General features: G+C 44.1%; 1 pseudogene; it reads right to left on the bottom strand.

Moving 5' to 3' along the window:
• Window positions 1-10,929: 10,929 nt before the first annotated feature.
• On the bottom strand, window positions 10,930-21,201 carry LOC133070641 (collectin-46-like; annotated as a pseudogene).
• Window positions 21,202-21,462: the final 261 nt, after the last annotated feature.

Here is a 21,462-nt window from a genome sequence, read left to right as displayed (position 1 = left end):
GAGTCTTTCATGGCTCAATGACAACCTTTCAGTTCCCCATTCTGCTCTACTTGTCTGTATGTCTATTTTCATTCTAGAACCATACTGTTATTATTACTATAGTTTCGTGTAGAGTATTTTGTAATGAGGTATGTGATACCTCCAACTTTGTTCTTCTTTTTCAGGGTTGCTTTTGATATGGGAAGCGCAGTGACTGAAACCACCCGCCCTGGCCAGACTCTCTAGCAACCATTTGCATGAGTTGTTTTATGACAGGAGTTCTTGGTAAGGAATACGGAACTAATAAGCCACAACCAACCGGGAGAGTTTGGGAAAGGTCAGAAGGAGACACCGCGTGTCTGTCCACCTCCCAGAATCCCTCTCGCTAGCATCCATCTTGGCTGAGTGATGCGTGCACCACCAGGAAGGACTCTGAGTCAGAATGATTGGCCACAGACAACCCAGAAACTAATTCCATCACCAGAAAACCTGAGACTGTGAGCCATGTGGCAGAGGAGGTCTCCTGGGTTGCCTACCCTGCTGCTCTCTGCCCAAGTGTCCTCTTCCAATAAAGTCTCTAGCTTTGTCCCCATATGTCTCCTCGGAAAATTCTTTTCTGAGTATTAGACAAGAGCCCACTCTTGGGGCCCTGGAGAAGGACTCCCCCTTCCTACAACATTTTTACTATTCAGAGTCCCCTGTGGTTCCATATAAATTTTTGGATTTTTTTTTTTTTTTCTATTTCTGTGAAGCATGCCATTAGAATTTTGATAGGGATAGAACTGAATCTATAGACAGTGATCTATATCTATAAATTTATTGTCTATCTCTAAATCTATGACCATTTTAGCAATATTAGTTCTTTCAATCCATGAACATCAAATATCTTTCCTTTTGTTTTTGCCTTGGATTACTTTCAACAAAGTTGTGTACTTTCGTTGTACAGATATTTTAAGTGTTTAAAATTTTTTCTAGGCATTTTATTGTTTTAAGCTATTAAAATGGGCTAGTTTCCTTTATTTCTTTTCAGATATTTCTTTATTATAGAAATGACTTCTGTATATTGATTTCTTAAATCTTTCAGCTGTACTAACTTTATTATTTCCAACAGTTTTGGGTTGTCTTTGGTAATTTCTGTATGTAATATTATATCATCTGCAAATGGTGACAATTTACTTCTTTTTTGTTTGGATGCTTTTCATTTCTTTGTCTTGCATAATGACTCTAGCTAAGACTTCCAGTGCTATATTGAATAAGAATGATAAGAGTGGGTATCCTGGTCTTGACAATGATCTTAGAGAAAAATCTTGTACTTTTTTACCACTGAGTGGAATATGAGCTGTAGGTTTGTTATATGTGGCCTCTATTATTTTGAGATGTGTTTTTTCCTATACACAATAAGTTGAGGATTTTTATCATGAAAGGGTGTTGTATTCTGGCAAATACTTTACCTGCATCTTTTGAGGAGATCAAGCTTTACCTGGTGGCTTAAACAGTAAGGAATCTGCCTGCAGTGCAGAAGACCCAGGTTCAATCCCTGGGTTGGGAAGATCGCCTGGAGAAGGAAACTGCAACCCTCTCCAGTATTCTTGTCTGAACAGTTCCGTGGACAGAGGAAACTGGTGTGCTACAGTTCATGGGATCACAAAGAACAGGACCCGACTGAACTACTAAGTTCCCCTTTGAGGTGATCATGTAACTTTTATCTTTCATTGTATTAATGTAAAGTATCACATCCATGGATTTGCATATGTTGAACCATCCTCACATCCCAGGGATAAATCCATTGGTCATTATGTATAACCCTTTTAATGTGTTCTTAAGCTTGGCTCCCTATTATTCTTTGCATCTATATTCATCGGGGATATTGGTCTATAGTTCTCTTTCCTTGCACTGTCTTTGTACTCTGGCTTTAGTATCTGGGTAAGGCTGGCCTTATAGAATGAGCTTTGACGTATTCAGTTGTTTGAAAATGTTTAAAAAGAATTGGCATTAATTCTTTCAATATATGGTAGAATTCACCAGTGAAGTCATTCAGTTCTGGGGTTTTCTGTGTTGGGCTTTTAAAAATTACTATTTAATTTTCTTTTTACTTGTTCCTGGTCTATTTAAGTTTTCTGTTTCTTCCTCATTCAGTGTTGGTATGTTGTGTTTCTAGGGACTTACTCATTTCTTCTAGGTTATCTAACTTGTTGGTATATAATTGTTCATATCCTCTTATGATCCTAAGTATTTCTAGAGTGTGAAGTTGTGACGTCTTCTTTTTCATTTATAATTTCATTTGTTTTTTTATCTTAGCTAAAAGTTTCTCAATTATTTACAATACTTCGAAAAACCAGTTCTTTGTTCCACTGACCTTTTGCATTATTGTCCTGGCCTTTATTTCATTTATGTCTTCTTTGATCTTTACTATTCCTTCCTTCTGCTAACTTTGAGCTTCATTTGGGAAGTTTTCAGCCATTTTCTCCTTACATACACAGCTCCTTTTTTTTTTCTCTCTCTCTTCTATCTCTGAGACTCCCATAATGTGTACAGCTTGGAATACTTGATAGTATTTCATAAATCATTCAAGATTTCCTTAAAAAAAATATTGAGAGCAAGTGAGAATTCAAATTATGGTAGAGAAAAAGGAGTAAAGAATGTGAAAAAATATAGGGAGATTGTGGGTAAAGAATATAAGATAAAGGAGGCTTGTGAAATCAATAATAGACTCTCTAGAGAAGTAAATTTATTGAATTGAAAATAAGAAAGGATGAGGTGGTGGAGAGAATAGTTTAGGGGAAAAACAGCAAATGATAAGTGAGAAGAAAGAATATAGTCAAAGAAATGAAGAGTATAGAAGTATTCATACATAGAAACATCACAATATAAATAAAGAAGAAAAAAGAGGAAGAAGAGAAAAATGTGAAAAACACTAAAATTGCAAAAATGTTCATCAATAAAAAGACAAAGCAATAGAAGACCTATAACATTGTATAACCATAAAGGGAAGAACAAATGATGGGAGAAGCAGACATGATATATAAAACAAAAAAGAATATGTGAACAAATGTCTTCTCTACAGAACTAGTCCAGACTAGTAAATGATGAAGAAATAGATAAACAATAATGGAAGAGATGTTAAAGGAAACAGAATAAATGTAAAATCTAGAGAAGACTGCATTCCTATGATGAATAAAATGGACCTAAGGACAGTAAAGAGAGGTCAAGAATGAGAGAATAGCAGTGACGTATGCCAATTATTTCTCAATGAAACAAAAATATATTTAAAAAAAGATTTAGGGAATTGAATGGAAATTATAATTATAATGCTTTCTGTGCACAGGAAAATGCAGAAATGAATTAAAAGAGCAAAAATAGTGTAAGAGAACACAAGTGAAAGCAAAGCAATTGAAAAAATAAACCCATGTGAGGCTATCAATGGAGGGAAAAGGTGTAGCTCAAGAAATGACAGAGATGCCAAAGAGAATTAAAATGAGATACAAATAAAGGGTGTGAAGCAATTAAAATATAAATAGTAGACTCTTATGGGCCAGGGACACTTCTAAACAATTTACCTGTAATAATTTATTTAATCTTCACACAACTTTATGGGAGAATTAGATTTATTACTATTATAGAGATGGGAACCCTGAAGCACAGAGAGAACAAATATCTTGCCCAAGGTCATGCATTTAGCAAGTGACAGAGCGGAGATTTAACCCAGAAAACCTGACTTAGAAACTGCTCTTCTAACACTGTGCTGTGACAACTCAAGGAAGAGAGAATGGAATAAAATCAGAGAAAAAAAAATTTTTTTAACAGAAACATGTGTGCGAGAAAAGGAAGCATGTAAAAGACTAAGAAAAGGTGTGCAATATGGTAAAATAAATACATAAAACAATGCTGGAAAAATGAAAGAAAACAGAACAATGATAACTGATGAAAAAAGACAACATATATAGAAAAGACTGAGAAAACTGTGACAATGAGCATCAAAGGAGAAAAAATAAAACTTTCTGAAGTCTGCCTTCATTATTCCCTGTAGGAGCTGAAGCAGAAGTGAGTCACGTGAAAGGGATTCCTCTTCCCCAGTGCAGGTGGGAAATGAATAAGAGGCTACAGCTGTGAGGGGTGCTTCCCAGGTGGCTCAGCAGTAAAAGATTCTCTTGCTAATGCAGGAGACCTGAGGTTCAATCCCTGGGTCAGGAAGATCCCCTGGAGAAGGAAATGGCAACCCACTCCAGGATGCTTTCCTGGAAAACCCCATAGACAGAGGAGAGGTGTAGCAGGCTACAGCCCATGAGATTGCAAAGTCAGACCCAACTTAGGGACTAAACAGCGGCAGCAGCTGGTGAGGAAGCGTCAGCCCTGTACTTGTAAGGAATGGGTGGTGTAAGGAACAGGTGGTGTTTTCCCATGTGGTTATCATAATACCCGCACTGGCCATTAGGCGCTCTAGGGTGAATCTCTGAGATGGTGTTAAGACAATGGACAAATTATATTTGCCGCAGCAAGTTATTCTACTATTGATTCATTGTGACAGCTGCCAAGGGAAATAACCCTCTAGGAAATAGCCCTCTAGGCAATAACAGACTTTTCCAGAAATAAACATGGCATTCACAGAAAACCAGGGATAAGAAACAGGAATAGAAATCAAGTTCTTCTGATGAAACAATAAGTTAACTAGTAAGTTTCAGTATATCAACCTGATAGAATACAATGCAATATTTTAAATTATGGTTTAAGAAGACAATATAAATATGAAAATGACATATTAGTGTTAAAAATGAAACATAAAATAGGTTCTAAAGTCTTGCTTAAATGTTGATTGTGATTATTTCAGAATACACATCCATGTTATTAGAGACAAAGAGAAATTTATAATATTTCTGATTGTAGATGATCCATAATTTGTTCAATTAAAACCTTCTTTAGGGGCCATGGGGAAGGGATAGAGTTGTAGTTTGGGGTTAGCACATGCAAACTATTATATATAGACTAGATAAGTAAGAAGGTTCTACTTTATCGCATAGGGAGATATATTCAATATCCTGTGATAAACCATGATGGAAAGTAGGGAATAAGAATGTGTGTGCATGTATATATATATATATATATATATATGTATATATTCAGCTATATATATAGCTGAATCCCTTTGCTATACAGCAGAAGTGAATACAACACTGTGAATTCAATACACTTTAATTTTAAAAAAGCCTTTAAGTGAGATTGTCTCTTAAATAAAGAAAAATAATAGAAAGGAAAAACAAACAGTATATTTCCCAAATACGTCTATAATGAAAAATATCATTTTCCTCTGATATCATTAATGGCACTGTCTAAATTACATGAGTAGAAATGCCGTATTACAAACCATGAAATAAAATAGGAAATAAAACAGTATCTTTAAAAAGTAAATAATAAAAATATCTTTAACAATGAAAGTACTAAGTTGACTGGCATTACATTTCCTTTCAAAACTAAAGCAATAACCATTGGTAAATAATTTATCATCTCTAATAGAAGGAAGCATATTGATTCACTTAAAAGCCCAACATTTTACTGATATTCTGTTCTGAAAAGAATTATATGAAAATTTGCACAAAGGACATGAAAAACATTCTGAATATGCCCATTTTAATGACTTTTGGTGAATAGTTTTGAATGATAGCACACCACCCTATTTCTAAGCCTCATTTTTGCCAGTGATAGCAGGTAAGTTACCATCCAAATGCCAGGATTTGTTCATCTTTGTTTATGGAGTAGGATATTTGCTCACCATATACTTCTATCTAGTGGTGTCCTGGCAAAGTAGCTCATCGAAGTAAAAAGTGCTTCTTCATAGTGTTTTCTAATTTTTATGCATTTAATCTATAATGGTTTAACGACCAGCTTTCAAAATTTTTCAATGTGTCCTTAAAAGCTACCATTTGCCAACTCCTCGGAACACTACTGCTTAAAAAAAAAATAGATATCATGAATTTTCTGGGTTTTCTTTTCCTTTCTGAGTCCACAGAAAAGTGTGGTTATACCAACCACTTTAAATTTTAAAAAATCCAAGGATGACATGATTATTGTATTTTTGAGTGTATTTTAAAAGAATCTTCAGCTGATCAAAAAGCATTCTTCAAGGTCTTAAACAATGCGAGCAGAGTTTCTTTTCAAGTGAGGTTTATGCTATTCACATGCATGATAACTCCAAATAAATGAACTGACTTTTACTAACTTGAGAAACATAACGTATTATGTGCTGGCTACTTCCATTCACTAGTTACTGCATGCGGTGTGACCTCACCAAATCTATTAAGCCAAGTACTCCTGCCAAAAAATAAACTACCTTCACAGGTTATTGATCCAACTGTCCACAGTGGGTCAAGACCTCATGCTCCTTTTAGGAAATATTGTGACCCCAAAATTGAATTGTGTCTAATTTAGCTCTATTCACATAATATGCATCTAAGTTTTGCCTTTCAGACAGAAAAGAATAGAAAATACATTCAATCAATGATCTGATCTATCCCATGACATTCTCTCAATTTGTTTAATCTATTACTTTGTGTTCTGATGCTTCAGCCTCTACCTCCCCCAGCCTATAACCTACTATTGTGTCAGTGGGTGTCTGTCTTCACTTGACCTGGTATCTCCTCATAGGCAAGAGCATACAAAACACAAAATAGGTTTCAAAATGTGATAAGATTTCATTGAAACAAGAGGACACAATTACCAATACTTTCTACTGGGCAAATAATTATTCTAGTTTCTGCTTGTTGCATTTGGAGTCAAAACTAAACAAAGTGACTCCTGTGAACCAGGTATTTATCTTTTGCTTTTGCTTTAATTGTGCATTTTTATACAATTTTAAAGGTTACTTTACACTCACGAGTATTACACAATATTGGCTGTATTCCCCACATTGTACAACACAACCTTGAGCCTATCTTACATCCAGTAGTTTCTACCTCCAATTCCCACACCTGTGTATTGCCCTCACCCCTCTCCCATCTGATAGCCAAGAGGTGAGGATGGGCAGAGAGAGGCAGAAGCCAGGGAGGTGGCACAGTTTGCCTCTGCACCCTCCACCCCCACCGACCAGTCCCTTCTCAAGTCAATTCAGAATTCTCTGCAGAAAAAAAAAATGCCCCCCTTGGGCTTAACTAGATCCAGTTGTTTTTCTTATTTGCAATAAAAACAGGCTGCCCTAAATTTCCTTGATAAGAATGACCAGGCATGGTCTTTGTACTGGAGAGCTGTTTGCTCACTATTGTGTAACTGTTTATATTTCAGAAACTGCCAGGAATTGAGGATATTTTCAGTAACAGGAGAAAGATCTTAGCAGGAGCCTGAGCTGCATGCACGTTGCTGAGAGGTGTGGCTTTGTTTTCCGACATGCTGTCCCATATACTCAGTGTGGCTGCAAGTGTGTTGGGAACAGGGGTGGGACTCAGGGTCTATTCAGAAAGGGCCAGAGAGGTCAGTCCTCTTGGTTCCTGGGAACAAAGGAAAGAGTGGCTGGTTTCCTGTCTGGGGGAGGGGTATTCATCACCCCTTTCCCTGAGCCTGTGGTTATTCAGGCCTCATTCCCATTTCTGAAGTACAGATTTCATTTAAAGTTTTCTTTGCAGTAGTGAGTCAATAAAATCAGCTAAGTATTCAGAGGCCTTTGGTGTAAAGATTTACAAGCTGAAAATGCAAGTTCTGGGGTCAGATGGCCTTTTACATGAGTGAGTTTCAGCACCAGTGCTCCTGATCTCGGAGGGAGAGCAGTGAGCGCTCCTGAAGGGATATCTTAGCTCCCTGCCCAGGGATGGAACCTGGGTACCCTGGATGAAACCCCAGGAATCCTAGCCAACACACCCCCAGGGGCTAGAGGCTAGAAGCAAAGTGACTCTGGCTCTTTCCCCCATTTGAAAGCAAGAATGTTTCAAGGAAGCAAAAACTGTAAATAGATAAAAAGTTTATTGTTAGAGACACAGCACTCTGTATGGCAGAGCACAGAGAGAAACAGATTGTTTATTTAAGACAGAAGCAAAGCAGAAATACATCCCCAGAGAGAAAGGGTATGGGCCTCCTCTCTAATGAGGAGGAGTACAGGAAGTCAGAGCTAAGCAGAGACACACACCCCATGGTGGAGTGTGGTCGTCCTGAATGAGGGGGAGTGCAGTACAGAAGTGACATAAATAACTTATGTAAGACAGTCCATTAGGTTCTTTGTTACCTTTGGCCAAATATCTTGTTAATACCTTCATACATGACTGGTCCACGGACCCTCAAAAGGTGCATGTGAAAATGTTTTCTAAGATCCCACCACAGAGGCCTATGGGTGCATGTCCACACTTACCAGGGGTGAAGCCCCCTCCCTTTTCCACCCCCAAGAAGCCTTCCTGTGCACGTGTAGACAGGGAAGTCTTTGTTGAACTCAGGAGTGGGTACCTTAACTCTTTGCTTTAGCAGAGCTCCGCTTTTGCCACTAGCTTTGTCCTTGGAGTGTCTGGGTGTGAATAAAGCTTGAATTTTACTCGACTTGACAAACACCAGGTGTCCAGCCCAGAGGCACACTATCTCCTACCTCACGAAGTGCAGGTTCCCTTCCTCTCTGTGTCTTGGTTTCCATGTCTGTAAAATGAGAAGGGTTTGACTAGATTATCCCTGAGGCAGAGTGAAGATGAACATCCCTTGTACTTCAAGGCATTAAGAGGTTGGGGGATGAATCTGAACATGGCTGGACACCCTCTCTGCCTAAAACTTTAGAAGGGATTAAAATTGTGCAGATGGTACATTCTCTGATGAGCCATCAACAGTCACACTGTCACGGGAAGAAAGAAGTCCTGGGTGGCCAAGGTCAAGGGTGAGGAGATTCTACTGAGTGTAAGGCCACTCAATATAGCCAGAGAGGCTAGTACCTCCCTCCCAGCAAGGGGCAGCCATGATGACTTCCAAGCCCCAGGGAAAGAGTGGCTGGTTTCTTGTCTGGTGGAGAGGTATTCATCAACCCTTTCTATGAGCCTGTGGTTCCTTCAGGCCTCAATCCAAATTCTAAAGTACAGATGTCATTTAAATTTTTCTTTGCAGTGTGTTCAGTCACCCACTTGGGTCTGACTCTTTGCAACCCCATGGCCTGGAGCACACCAGGCCTCCCTGTCCCTCACCATCTCCCGAAATTTCTCCAAGTTCAAGTCCATTGCATCGGTGATGGTTTCCAGCCATCTCATCCTCTGATGCCCTCATCCTCTTCTGCCCTCAATCTTTCCCAGCATAAGAGACTTATCCATAGAGTCAGCCATTTGCATCAGATGACCAAACTACTGGAATTTCATCATCATTCCTTCCAATGAGTATTCAGAGTTGATTTCCCTCAGGATTGACTGGTTTGATCTCCTTGCTGTCCAAGCGACTTTCAGGAGTTTTTCTAGCAGCACAGTTTGAAAGCATCAATTCTTTGGCATTCTGCTTCTTTACAGTCCAGCTTTCACAACTGTTCATGACCACTGGGACAACCATAGCCTTGATTATATGGACCTTGTTGGCAGAGTAATGTCTCTGCTTTTCAGCACGCTGTCTTGGTTGTTCATAGCTTTCCTGCCAAGAAGAAATCATCTTCTGATTTCATGCCTGCAGTCATCATCTGCAGTGATCTTAGAGCCCAAGAAGAGGAAATTTGTCACTACTTCCACATTTCCCCCTTCTATTTGCCATGAAGTAATGTGACTGGATGTCATGATTTTAGGTTTTTTTTCTTTAACATTTAGTTTTTAGCTGGCTCTTTCACTCTCTTCCTTGTCTCTCATCAAGAGACTCTTTAGTTCCCCTTTGCCTTTTGCCCGTAGAGTGGTATCATCTGCATATCTGCGGTAGCCATGTTTCTCCCATCTATCTTGATTCCAGCTAGTAACTCATCCAGCCCGGCATTTCTCATGGAGTGCTCAGTGTGTGGGTTAAATAAATAGGGGAACAGCAGTTCACCCTGTTGTGCTCCTTTCTCAATCTTGAACCAGTCAGTTGTTTCACACAGGGTTCTGACTGTTGCTTCTTCCCCCACGTACAGGTTTCTCAGGAGACATGTAAGATGGTCTGGTATGCTCATCTCTTTAAGAGCTTTGCACAGTTTGTTATGATCCACACAGTCAAAGGCTTTAGCATGGTCGATGAAATAGAGATAGATGTCTTTCTGGAATGCCCTTGCTTCCTCTACAATCCAGTGAAAGTTGGCAATATGATCTCTGGTTCTTCTTCCTTTTCTAAACCCAGCTTGGATTTCTGGAAGTTCTTGGTTCACACAATGCTAAAGACTGGCATACAAAATCTTAACCATGATCTTACTAGCATGGGAGATGAGTGCAATTGTCCAACAGTTAGTATATTCTTTACTACTACAATTCTTCGGAATTGGGATGAGGATTGACTTTTTCCAGTTCTGTGGCTATTGCTGGGTCTTCTGGATTTGCTAACATGTTGAATGCAGCACCTTGATGGCATTATCCTTTAGGGTTTTGAATAGCTCTACTGGAACTCTTTGCAGTAGTATGTCAATAAAACCAAGTAAATATACAGAGGCCTATGGTCAAAACTTACAAGCCACAAGTGTAAGTTCTGGGGTCAGATGGCCTTTTACATGAATGAGTTGTAGCACCAGTGCTCCTGATCTCAGAGGGAGAGCAGTGAGCACTCTTGGAGAGATATCTTATTTCCCTTTTCCTGCCCAAGGATGGAACCTGGGTAGACTGGATGAAACCCCAGGAATCCTAGTCAACACACCACCAGGAACTAAAGGCTAGAAGCAAAGTGACTCTGGCTCTTTCCCCCATATGAAAGCAAGAATGTTTCAAGGAGGCAAAAAGTATAAATAGGTACAAAGTTTATTATTAGAGACACAGCACACTGTATGGCAGAGCACACAGAGAAACAGGTTGTTTATTTAAGACAGAAGCAAAGCAGAAATACGCCCCCAGAGAGAAAGGGTATGGGCATCCTCTCTAATGAGGAGGAGCGCAGTAAGTCAGAGCTAAGCAGAGACACACACCCATGGTGGAGTGAGGATGTCCTGAATGAGGGGGAGGGCAGTAAAAAGTGACATAAATGACTTATGTAAGACAGTCCTTCAGGGACTTTGTTTACCTTTTTTTACCTTAAATCTTGTTAATTTCTTACAACTGACTGGGCCATGGACCCTCCCCCAGGTGCCTGTGAAACTGTTTTCTAAGATACATCCCATGTCAGGGTCTTATTGGTGCATGTCCACACTTATTATGGGGTCGGGCCCCTCCCTTTTTGACCCCCAAGAAGCTATCCTGTGTAGACAGGGAAGACTTTGTTGAACTCAGGAGTGGGCACCATATCGCTTTGCTTTAGCAAAGCTCAGCTTTTGCCACTACCTTTTCCTCAGAGTGTCTAGGTGAGAATAAAACTTGAATTTTACTCGAATTGACAAACACCAGTTGTCCAACCCAGAGGCACACTATTTCCGAGCTTACTACCTATGGAAATTCCCTTCATCTCTGTGTCTTGATTTCCATTTCTCTAAAGTGAAAAGCGTTTGACCTAACTATCTCTGAGGCAGAGTGAAGATGAACATCCCTTGTAATTCAAGGAAGGAAGAGTTTGGGGGATGAATCTGAGCATAGCTGGACACCCTCTCTGCCTGAAACTTCAGAAGGGATAGGACTGTGAATTGTACATTCTCTGATGAGCCATCCACAGTCACATTGTCATGGGAAGAAAGAGATCCTGGGTGGTCAAGGTCAAGGGTGAGGAGATTCTACTGGGTGTAAGGCCACTCAATATGGCCAGAGAAGCTGGTGCTTCCCTCCACTGTGACCTCCAAGCCCCAGGGCTGTAGCATACCTTGGTTAGAGGAGTCTGGGGTTTGGAGAGAGTTCCAAACAGGGCTCTACCTGGGGGAGGCATCAATAGAAGGAATTTGAAACCATGGGAGAGAATGAGCCCATGTCTAGAGGGAGTGTAAGGAGAGAAGAGAGCCAGAGCTGATGATCCTGCTCCCGCTCTGTGCGGTGTCAGGAGAGGAGGAGAGGTGAGGGAAAGACACTGAAGGATAAGAAGATTGAAGGCAGGAGAGGAAAGGGAAGGAGGAGGCAGTGACCAGTGGGGTCATATATGGCCGATGGTTGGCGGAGATGGAGGGCTAGACATCTATCTTGTTGAGGCAGAGGCGCTGAATTTTTCAACAGGGGAGGCTTGGAGACCTCCGTTTAGCCCTTGCTCCTGGAAAAGCAGGCTACCCCCTCCTTTCTCTGTGACATGTCTTCCAAGTGTGAAGACAGTTTAGAACTTTATTCTGAGGAAGGAGTTCCATAAGTGGCCTGCCTTCAGGTCTCATCCTATGGCTCAGTGGGGAAGCCGTGAGCAGCAGAGGTTCACGTTTTTATTGAGATGTTGGCAGTACACAACCCTGGCATTTCCCCCTTCCTCCCTGGGGGCTCAGAACTCGCAGATCACGAGGTGCGGCTCACTGCATTCTATGTCATTCCAATAGCCATCAGAATAGATCTCAATACAGTTCTCTGGGCCTCTGCCTTTGGCCTTATTGTTGGGTTCCCTGCTGGCCCAGTTGGAATAGATCAGTGACTCCCCTGTGGGGTAGGTGAACCTGCCCTCCGTGATGTTGTCATTCATGCTCAGGTAAGCGTGCTTGTTCTGGACTCTGACCAGCTGTGTCACGGCCTCGTTCTCGGCTGCAGAGCGTGGGGAGGCCAGCTGTCCCCTAGCCTCTCTGCAGACCTGCTGGGCATCTGTATATGATTTTACAGCACCTGCCGTCTTGAAGATCTTCTCTCCGACAGCCAGGCCAAATGGGAAGAGCACCGCTAGGGAAAGAAGAAAGTCAGGTTGGGAATGTGGCAGCACCTAGACCTTGTGATCCAACTGCAGTCCCCAGCTCCCACCAAGGGACCAGGGCACCAGGTAGAAAAAAAGAAGGCACATAGCTCCTGAGCACTCGTCATGTACGAGGTGAGGACCCTGGAACTCAGGTGCTTATGCAAGAGGCCTAAAGTCGCCCAACTGTAAGATGTAGATGAGGATCAGACCTTGTTAGATGTGACACTAAAGCTCCTATGTGCACTTTCTGTTCCTCCCCGTGATGTTCACCAGAATCCGGGACTTTAATTACTGTGTAAACAGGAAGGACTGTGGCAGGGAAATGACACTTAGAGCCCGGGGCAGCTCCTGAGAGTGGGGAAAACTCCACACAGGCAGCTCACTCTCTCCCATGCATGATGACCGGGCGTGTGGAGCTGTCTGAGCGCTTCTGTGCTGTGTGAAGGGGTGAGGAGAAAGGGAGGGCAGGGGTGCATCTGAGAGCAGCCAAGTGCTGACCTCTGCACTGGGGGCAGTCCATTGTTGGCTTCCGTATGCTTGCAGGTGATGCTACAGCCAGTCAGCCTCCCTGCACCACTGAGCAGGGCATGATGCCATCTGAGAGCGCTGCATGGGGGCAGGAGGGCAGGGTGGGATCAGCTTTGGAGAGGGCCCTGTCTGGGCCTCAGAAGGCCATGTGTTCATCCCCACACTGGCAATATCAGCCCAGGTGGCAAGGGAAAGTCACTTCCCTTTTCAGAGTCTAATTTCTTATTTCTAGGGTAGAGGTACAGTATATAACAACATCCCCTATGTGGTGTTTAAGTATCTCTTTTTGTGCCATCCCATCCATACCACTCTGGCTTCCAGGATCATTCATGGAAATCCTCAGGGCTGCTAAGAGGGCTCACTGGGTTGGTTCAAAAACCAGGCAGCATCCTGACCCACTGCCTTTTTCCTCTGAGTAGCTTCAATAAGCAGTTGGAGACCAGATTTTCCACATAGTCAGGGTGGCACCCAGACAGCCCTGGACAAGGTCAGTGCAAGCTCGTGTGCCATGATTGGTTTACATCCCATTCATCTGGGTGATGGGTGTGCATCGGTGTGCATGTGTGTTCATGTATGTAGATGGTGTGGACTGAGTGGTCTTTAGGAACACATGTGTGGCCAGCGCATATGCCGAAGTTCTGCTTTGTTTGTATCAGTCTGCATATGAGGGAGTAAATAGGTGTGCAGATATGCGTGTGCAAGGAGGAAGACATGAACTACTGGAAATGCTCATCCCACTACTTCAATACTTAGTTGGCTTGAGTCCATAGGAGCCAACCCTATGTCTCACCAGATCAGGCCTTTTTACACCCAGCACCTTCAGAAAACTCTGTTTTCAATCACTGAGGTGTCATGAATAATGTGGATTCAAAGCTGACTTTGGAGAAAGCAGAGAAGGAGAAGGTGCAGTTGGTGGAGAGTCCCAAAGGCACAGGGAACTCGGGTGTGTGCTCCAGGAGGCCTCGGCCTGTTTAGGATCCAGGCTTAGGGAATAATCTCTGCTTTAAATACCTAAACAGATGCAGGGAGAGTGCAGCACTGGCCAGATCCTGGAGGCAGACTGCCCCTGCCAGACTCAGAACATTTTTAGGGTGAGATACTTGGTGGCCACACACCAAGGTCAGGTCCCCAGAGCCTTGAACCCCACAGGCAGCATCCCACCCCTGCCTTCAGGACCAGTCCTGGATTCTCTGCTGCCCTGGGCTGTGCGGCTGCTTCTCTGTGCACTTGTACACCTGGCCCCACAGAGGGAAGAAATGCATCCCGCGCTGGGTGACCCCTTGTTTGTCATAGGAACCCGCCCAGGGTAGGCTGTGGTGAACGTCTGCTGAGCTGGTGACATGGACCGCATCCTCCTCCTTGTCCCGTGTGTCTACTTGAGCTCCTGGAGCACGTGGGGCACGGCTCTGTCCAGGCCCTGTCCTTAGCCCCGCTCCTGCCCCAGGTCTAGGTCCAGTCCCAATCATGGTCCCAGCAAGTCCAATTTAGACCCAGCCCAGCAAAGTCCAAGCCAAGCCCAGACTGAGTCTGAGGTCCACCATCGGTGCCAGCTCTGGGTCAGGTCCAGGAGCTCACCTTTCCTATACTGGGAGACAGTATTCCGGAGGCGTTGTACTTCTCCCTCTAAGTTTGTCATCCGCTGCCTCAGAGTATTAACTTCTGCAGGAGAGAGAGGCCAAGTGAAGACAGATCCAGCACTGCCTGGGGTCACTCAGAGCCCAGGCCTCAGGGAAGGGTGACGCATCTTGGGGGAGGGATAAGGACGTGGGATGTGTGAGAGGAGGTGCTGGACTGAACAGGGCCTGCTGGCCCCTCCACACCCACTAGAGCCCCCAGAGCTTTCTTACCTGAAAATGCACTCTCCCCCTTTGCTCCTTTTTCTCCAGGATCACCTCTGTCCCCTTTTAGTCCTGGGGGGCCCATGGCACCTGAAGGTCCCTGTGGACCGATGGCTCCAACAGGCCCTGGGATCAGAAAATAGTTGTATGAGTTCTGGGCACACTTTCCAGCACTTTTCACCTCCCCCAGTACATGGACTGTCATATCCCCGGCAGTATGCCCTCCCCCTATAAAAATGTCCGTCTGTGCCTGCAACCACTCCTTGCATTCTCTCTATACACTGACTGTCCCAAAACCCAACAACCAGCCTTCCCTGGATACAGACATACCCTGCTGCTCAAACCATCCTCTCCCTGGAGACAGTTCCTAGAACCCAACACTGTCTCTCGTCCTGGAATGCCAGCTCTGACCTGGTGGCTGGTGGGGGTGGGCAAGGGGAATATGAGCCCAGCCCCGTGTCCATTGCTGACTTGCCACACAAGCACCTCCAGGGGCTCCAGGCTCACTGGGGACACCTCTCTCTCCTTTGAGACCTGCGGGGCCTGGGGAGCCTGCATGCCTGGGGCACCCAGTCCTCCTGCAGAAGGAACACACTGGAGAAACACGGCTGAGAGTGCGCTCAGCAGGTACCATTTCCTAGCAGTGCAGCTTGTCACGCACAGCTCCAGGTGAGAGAGCGACCTGGGAGGCTGCTCCTGACCACTTGGTCTCCTCTGGGAACGGCATTGGGGAAATTCAGTCAGTGTGGGAATGTGGGTGGAGAGGCCCAGGCCAGGCTGACCAGGCGCAGAGGTTCCAGGCTTTTCCAAACACTGTGCACATACCATGTTCCCCACCAGGGCTGCCCATGTCACCCCTCCCGTCTCCCTCCCTCACCCACCACACACCACCCTCCTACCTTTGGGCCCAGTCTCTCCTTTGGGGCCTGGTGTGCCCGGAGGTCCCATGCTCCCCTGCCTCCCTGAGGAGCCCTCTCTACCAGCTGGACCAGGCATGCCTGGAGGCCCTGGGGAAAAGGACCATTCAGGTTAATGACACTGAATCTCCTTGGAGGTAGAAGTGCTTAAAAGATGGAGCTGTAATAGAACTCAGACAGGCAGGCTCCTCCTAAAGATGTTGCCCCTAGGAAGCTCCAGCCTTCTCTGAAATAACCGTGTGCCACCTTGAGAATGACCTTCCTCCTCTTCCTGGGGTAGAATCTGTGCAGGCCTACTGCCGTGTCCTAACGCAGCACACCACCTGCAGACACCTGCATTCCACGCCCAGCTGCTCACCAGGTGGTCCAGGGTCTCCCTTTGGTCCGGGTTCTCCAGCAGAGCCATTGTCCCCTTTCGGCCCAATGGGGCCAGCTGGTCCTGGCCTCCCTGCTCGTCCTGCAGGTCCTGGTGAACCTGTGGCAGCAAAAGAGATGGACATAAAGCTGACCCCGGCCCAGGAGGAGCCAGCTACCTGCAGAGTCAGGGCCCTCATGTTCTTTCAGGGTTCTGTAGGGTGTAGACACTCCCCCTCCAGGTGACTGGTCCGTGGAGATCTAGGAAATCTGTGTCTACATCTCCATTTTACAGGTGAAGAAACAGGCTTGCAGAGTTGGAGGCAGATCCAAACCTAGACCCACCTGACTGCATACAATGCATCTGCCCCTGCCCCAAGGCCACGGTATTTATGGCAGTTAAGTCTGTCAGCTTTTACCCTTGACCATGGACTCCCTGCCCTCCCCTCTTCCCAGAACCAAAGTTTATGTCAGAAATGACACCTGACACTTAGCACCAGAGAAATAGAAATCAAAAGCACAGTGAGCTGTCACCTCACTGTCAGAATGGCTACTATCAGACAGCAAATAAGAAGTGTTGGAGAAAGTGGAGAAAAGGGAAACTGTGCAGTAGGGATGTAAATCGGTACAGCCACTATGGAGAACAGTATGGAGGTTTCTCAGAAAGTGAAAAATAGAGCTATGATATAACCCATCAATTCCACTTCTGAGTATTTAACTAAAGAAAACGAAAACACTAACCTGAAAAGATCTATGTACCCCCAAGTTAATTGCAGCGTTGTTTATGGTAGCCCAGACATGAATGCAGCCTAGAGCCCAAGTATCTGTGGATGGAAGAATGGATGTAGAAAATGCAGGGTGCATATACAATGGAACATTATTCAGGCATAAAAGGGGATGGAATCTTGCTATTTGCAGCAGCATTGGTGAACCTTGAAGGCACTAGCTTAGTGGAATAAGTCACAGAGAAGGGCAGTACTATATGATCTCACTTATATGTGAAATCTAAATAAACAAATGAACAAAAACAACATACTCACAGATACAGAGAACAGATTTGTGGTGGCTAACGGTGGGGTTGAGAAGTGAGCAGAATGGATAGAATTCGTCAAAAGGTACAAGTGTCCAGTTAAAAAAAATTGAGTCCTAGGAATATGATGTACAGCAGAGTTACTATACTTAGTAATTCTGGGTTGCATGCTTGAACATTGCTGAGCAAGCAGATCTTAAAAGTTCTCATTACACACAAATTGTAACTATGTGTGTTGATGGCTCACTGTGACAATCATTTCACAATATATGCAAATATGAATTCATTACGATATACATCTGAATCTAATATATTATAGATCAGCTCTATTTTAATATAAAGAAGAGAAAAAACTATGTAACATGCTTTTAAAATTATGTAAGATAGGTGAAATTATTGTGCATTATTAAGTGATAAAGTAAGTTATAAACACTCTATTTAATATGATTCGGTTTCTTCAATGTGTCCATGCATGTGTCAGGCATGTGCACATGTAATATATACTGAAAATAACACAAGAACAGCATATACAAAGGTGTTAACAGTTGTTCTTTCTAAGGGGCACAATTCAGGCAATTTTAATTTTCTTCTCTTTGTATTTTGACCACATACTAATTTGTTTTGGAAAAATGACCAAACATTTTTAAAAAGTCACAGTACCTTAAGAAGGCTGCCTAAGTCTGAAATTATAAGAGGTTTGCCTTCAATGACTAAAGGGAGAAATGCCTATTGATTCAAGAATTATACACTCAATTCTGTGAGTTTGGTTATTCTTTTTTCATTGAGATGAAATTCACATAATATAAAAATAATCTTTTATTTTTACTGTGATGTGTAGCTTTCAGAATCTCAGTTCCCCAATCAGGGATTGAACCTGAGGCCTGGCAGTGAGAACACCGAATCCTAACCACTGGACCTCCAGAAATTTCCTATAATTAATCATTTAAAGTATACAATTCAGTGGCATTTAGAACATTGACATAATTGTACAACTACCACTTCTCTTTAGTTCAAGACTATTTCATTAATCCCAAAGAAAACCTCATACCCATTTACCACTCCCTCCCTGCCTCCTCCAAGGCCCTGGCTATCTCTAGGCCGACGCCTGTCTCTCTTACCTATTCTGGATATTTTATATAAATACATACAATATACGACCCTTTGTGTCTGCCTTTTTAAACTAGCAGTGACATTCTTGAGGATCATCCAATTTGTAGCACATCTCAGTACTTCATTCCTTTCTATGGCTGAGAAATGTTTTATAGTATGAATATAACACATTTTCCTTATTCGTTCACCGTGGATAAATGCGGATAGACACTTGAGTTGTTTCCATCTTTTGACTGTTGTGGGGAAAGCATTCATGTGCAAAAAGACAGCAAAAGGAATGTCAGTAACTACTAACTTGTGCATTCACTTATTTGTTCATTTCCTCATTTCATTTCTCTGTTCACTGAGAAGCTCTCTGTAAAACATAGCTTTCCGCCTGGCACTGAGCAGGATGTAAATGTCAGCACCAGGGCCTGGTCTGCAAGGAATTTGTCACTGAATTTTAACTGAGAGGCACAGGTAATGAGTGAAGAAAACAGCTTAAGAGATGTCCCTCATCCCATCCCAGCCCCCCAAACCATGGACACACATGTACTCATAGGAAACAGGACTTCGAGACTGAAGAGGATTCAGAGACCTGGAGAGAGATTACATTTCAGATCTGGAAACCATTCCCAGGGGTAAGAAGGGCCAGGCTTGCCTGGGCCAAGAATGTGCAGGCGGTGGGAGACTGGTGTAGTTGATGGGTGGTGAGAGCCTCTGTGCTGGACATTGTGTCCTGCTCTTGGTTCCAATCCTCACTAGGCAAGCAATGGGAGCCTGGAGGATGGGCTCCACATCCCAGACCCCCTGGTGCACTGTGCTCAGGCAGAGACACCTGGTCCCTGACTGAGCCTCTCCTGGGCTCCCACCAGGCTGGGGAGGGCAGCAGGTACCTTGGAAGCAAGTCACTCCTTAGAAGGGAGCTTTAGAGGTTGCCCATCCTTTGCACAAACCATGGAGGCCATGAGAGCAGGGAGGTAGAGGAAGGGATACTTTTCAATTCAGGGCCCCTAGGGGAGCTAGAGAGAGCTGGCACCTTGAATACCACCCCTCCTCTGAGATCACTTCTAGGTGGCCTTCTCAATCCCCAGCCCATTCATGTTGGAAGCTACTTTCTTTCTAAAAGACAGACAGATACTTGTCTCTTACCCTACAAATCCTGGGGATGTTACGTATTCTTTTCAGCTTTAATGTTCATTTCTTTCCTCTCCAATCAAAGCACAAACTCCAGGAATATAAAAGACCTCAGTTGATCCCTCCATAGCCCTGGCCCAGGGCCATGGTGGTCCCCTCGTCCTTGTCGCTGGTTCATCAAATTCCTACGTCTTGCCAGTAAAAACCAGATCTTCTCCTGTGGGGCAGTGTTTCCAGAAAATTCCCTTAACAATACATTTGGAAACCTCAGGAGAATTCAGCTGGTTGGGACAGCAGAAGAATAAAACTTGATCTTGAAGACCCAACAAAGTAATGAAGCCTTGGCTCAATTCTTTGTCACTGTGTGGTCAATATTATTCCCATCCACAGATGATTAAACAGAAACTTACAACACTGTCATCAGTTCAAAAATATTTAACATTCTGCAGAGGCAACATTTAATAAGAATGATCAACAGTTAAGTTTTGGAGTATGCGTGCTCAGTCGCATCTGACCCTTTGTGGATTGTAGCCTGACAGATTCCTCTGTCCATGATATTCTCCAGACAATAATAGAGTTGCCATTTTCTATCCAGGAGATTGTCCCAACCATGGGATCAAACTCACACCTCCTATGTCTCCTATATTAGTGTACTAAGTCACTTCAGTCATGTGCAACCCAGAGCCCGCCAGGCTCCTCCGTCCATGGGATTCTCCAAACAAGAATACAGAAGAGGGTGCTATGCCCTCCTCCAGGGGATCTTTCTGACCCAGGGATCGAAACTGCATCTCTTACATCTCCTTCATTGGCAGGCAGATTTTTTACCACTAACACCACTTGGTGAGCCCAATGAGTTCTGGAGCTGCTGCCACTGCTGTTGCTGCTAAGTCACTTCAGTTGTGTCCGACTCTGTGCGACCCCATAGATGGAAGCCCACCAGGCTCCACCGTCCCTGGGATTCTCCAGGCAAGAACACTGGAGTGGGTTGCCATTGCCTTCTCCAGAGTTCTGGAGTAGGGGACTCCAAACACCAGTCATTCACTCACTGTTTGTACATTCTTGGAGTGGTTAGGGTCAGAAGATCCTAGAGGAGGAATCAGGGCAGGTGGTTATGGAGCTGGGGGCTTGGGCAAGCCAGTGTTTGCCAACCAGTAAAGCCATGTTTTAGGTGGACTGAAGATCTGGTGGAAACCTCCCCTATTGGGAAAGCCATCTTCAAGGTTTCCACAGCAGAAGATTCAGAGTTTTTGGGGTTGGTTACTATTCCAGTGCCCACCCCTTCCCATCAGGACAAGCACATGGTCCCAGCTCTACCTGGATCCCCCTTCTCTCCCTGGGGACCTTCTCTCCCATCTTGTCCATCACGACCAGGCAAGCCACCCTCTGGGGGGCTGCACACAACCAGGGTACAGGCGTTGGCCAGTGTTTTCCGGGAATAGATCTCCATTTCTGCTCCCAGGGATCTCCAGGTCTGTGTGAGCAGAAGCAGCATGGAGAGCGGGAGGAGAAGCATGTTCTAAGCAGAGGAACAGAAAGAGGGGTTGCTCTTGGTCCAAGGATGAGGACTAGGGCTAGCCCAGCTCCTGGAGGTCAGGAGAAGCCCTTCCCCCATCTCCTCTCCCATCCTCTGGGGCCAAGAGTAGTAGGGCTTGAAAAGCAGTTTAGGGAAAGTTAGGATAAGGTCTGGCTAGGGGAGGACATGAGTGGACCAGCTGGACCTCTGAGCCGGTCTGCCAGCAGCATGGATCTACTCTCAGATGCTCTGTGTCATCCC

The sequence above is a fragment of the Dama dama genome, chromosome 15 (genome assembly GCF_033118175.1).
Source record: "Dama dama isolate Ldn47 chromosome 15, ASM3311817v1, whole genome shotgun sequence".
NCBI lineage: Eukaryota > Metazoa > Chordata > Mammalia > Artiodactyla > Cervidae > Dama > Dama dama.
The sequence above is the reverse complement of the archived record's forward strand: the minus strand, read 5'-3'. Positions and strand labels throughout refer to the sequence as shown.